General features: G+C 25.4%; 1 pseudogene; it reads right to left on the minus strand.

The window, feature by feature from the left end:
• Positions 1-2,362: 2,362 nt before the first annotated feature.
• On the minus strand, positions 2,363-2,481 carry LOC120266638 (annotated as a pseudogene).
• Positions 2,482-2,954: the final 473 nt, after the last annotated feature.

Below are 2,954 nucleotides of genomic sequence, written 5' to 3' on the forward strand. Positions count from 1 at the left end.
AAACATACGAGTAGGGTTTTGATTGAAAAATATGAGACATTTTGAAAAGAAAAAATAGGTTTAGTGTTTTGATTGAAGAATACGAGACATTATCATAATAGAACATATGATTTGGATTTTGTTTTGTTTTAAACAGAAAAATAAGGGACATTTTCAAAAATAAACATAGGAATAGGATTTTTATTAAAAAATATTAGACATTCCGAAAAAAAAGGATTAGTGTTTTGATTAAAAAATAGGAGGCATTTTGAAAATAAAACATAGAATAAAAGGTTTTTCGATTAAAATATAGGAGGCATTCCAAAAAGAAAACATAGGATTAAGGTTTTAATCGAAAAATTGAGAGACATTACTATAACAAAACATAGGATTAGGATATTGAATGAAAAATTGGTGACATTACTATAAGAAAACATTAGATTAGGGTTTTGATTAAAATATAGTAGGCATTCCGAAAGAAAACATAGCATTAGGGTTTTAATTAAAAAAATAGGAGACATTATTAGTAGACATTATGAAAATTAACACATAGGAATAGGGTTTTGACTGAAAAATAGGAGGCATTCTGAAAAAGAAACATAGGATTAGGTTTTTAATTGAAAAATATGAGACATACCAAAAAATAACAACGGATTAGGGTTTTGATTAAAATTAGCAGATATTGCAAAAACAAAAATAGGATTACGATTTTGATTTTTAAAAACTGAGACATTCTGAAAAGAAAACAAAGGATTAAAGTTTTGATTCAAAAATGAAAAATATGACACATTCCGAAAAGAAAACATAGGATTAGGTTTTTTATTCAAAAATACAAGATATTCCAAAAAGAAAACATAGGGTACGATTTTGATTCAAAGTGAAAAATCGGAGGCATTAAGAAAAGAAAAAATAGGATTAGGGTTTTGATTCAAATATAGTAGTCATTTATTAAATAAAACATAGGATTGAAAAATAGGAGACACTACTATAAGAAAACATAGGATTGAGGTTTTCATTGAAAAATAGTAGGTATTCCTAAAAGAAAACATAGGATTAATGTTTTTATTGAAAAATATGAGACATTCTGAAAATAAAACCTAGGACTAGAGTTTTGGTTGAAATATATGAGACATTACAAAAATAATACATAGGATTAGATTTTTGAATAAAAAAATAGCATACATTAACAAAGGAAAACATAAGATTAGTGTTTTTATTATAAAAATATAAGGCAATCCTTGGAAAAAAAAAATAGGATTATTTTTTTATTAGAAAATATGAGACATTAACAAAAGAAAAAATAGGATTTATGTTTTGTTTACAAAATAGGAGACATTTGGAATAGAAAAAATAGGATTAGGGTTTTGATTCAAATATAGTAGGCATTTCAAAAAGAAAACATAGGATTAGTGTTTTGATTTAAAAATAGGAGACATTACTATATGAAAACATAGGATTTGGTTTTTGATTGAAAAAAAATAGACATTATTATAATAAAACAAAGAATTATGGTTTTGATTCAAAAATAGTAATCATTCCAAAAGAAAAATAGGATTATGGTTTTTATTGAAAAATATGAGACATTTCGAAATAAAAAAATAGAATTAGGGTTTTGATTGAAAAATAGGAGACATTACAATAATAAAACATTGGATTAGTTTTTTTATTAAAAACAAAAAAATAGGTGACACATCAAAAAGATAACATATTATTTGTGTTTTTATTCAAAAATAGGTGACATTCCAAGAAGAAAACAAAGAATTTGTGTTTTGATTGAAAAATAGGAGGTATTGCGAAAATGGTTTTTGTTTGAAAAATCAGAGACATTACTATAAGAAAACATAAGATTATGGCTTTTAATGAAAAATAGGAGACATTAGTATATGAAAAAATAGGGTTACAGTTTTAATTCAGAAATAGTGGTATTCCGAAATGATAACATACGATTATGGTTTTAAATGAAAATATGAGAGATTGCGAAAATAAAACATAGGATTATTGTTTTAATTTAAAAATTGCATGCATTCAAAAAAGAAAAATATAAGATTAGGGTTTTGATTAAAAACTAGGAGCCATTCTAAAAAAAAAATTTAGAATTAGTGTTTCGTTTAAATAATATGAGACATTATGAAGCAAAAATATATGATTATTGTTTTGATTCAAAAATAGGCGGCATTCCCCAAAAAAAAAACATAAGATTAGCGGTTTGATTAAAAAACAAGAGGCATTCCAAAAAGAAAACATAGGATAAGTATTTTTATTCAAAAATAGGAACCATTATAAAAAGAAAACATAGGTTGGCCTTTCATTTTATTATTATTATTTTATTTTTTTAATTAATATAAATCATAAAAATAAACCATGTAGATAAACAAAAAGGGGACGGATGTAACACGAGGGCTTCGGAGGAGGTCACCCATCATAGTGCTACTCTCGTCCAAGCTCGCTTAACTTCGAAGTTTTGATGGGATCTGGTGCTTTAGTGTCGGTATGATTACAGTTGATAGAAGTTCACTTAAGTTGAAAAAGAAAGGATTAGGTTTTTGATTGAAAAATTGGGGACATTTTTAATATAAACATAAGATTAGGGTTTTGAATAGAAAATAGCAGGTATTCCTTAAAGAAATAATAAGAGTTTTTTTCTTTTGCAAACAAAAACCCTAATCCGATGTTTTCTTATAGCAATGTCTCCTATTTTTCAAAAATAGGAGAGCAATGTAGGAGACATTGCTCTAAGAAAAAAATAGGAATAGGGTTTTGATTAAAAAATTCTCGATATTCCAAAAATAAAAGAAAGGATTATTTTTTTTATTAAGAAATTAGAGACATTCCGAAAAGAAAGCATAAGATTAGATTTTTCATTGAAAGATAGGAGATATTTTGAAAAGAAAACATAGTATTAGAGTTTTGATTCAAATATAGTAGGTATTCCAAAAAGCAAAACATATGATTACGGTTTTGATTCAAACATATCA

The sequence above is a fragment of the Dioscorea cayenensis genome, chromosome 1, assembly GCF_009730915.1.
Source record: "Dioscorea cayenensis subsp. rotundata cultivar TDr96_F1 chromosome 1, TDr96_F1_v2_PseudoChromosome.rev07_lg8_w22 25.fasta, whole genome shotgun sequence".
In the NCBI taxonomy this organism is placed as follows: domain Eukaryota; kingdom Viridiplantae; phylum Streptophyta; class Magnoliopsida; order Dioscoreales; family Dioscoreaceae; genus Dioscorea; species Dioscorea cayenensis.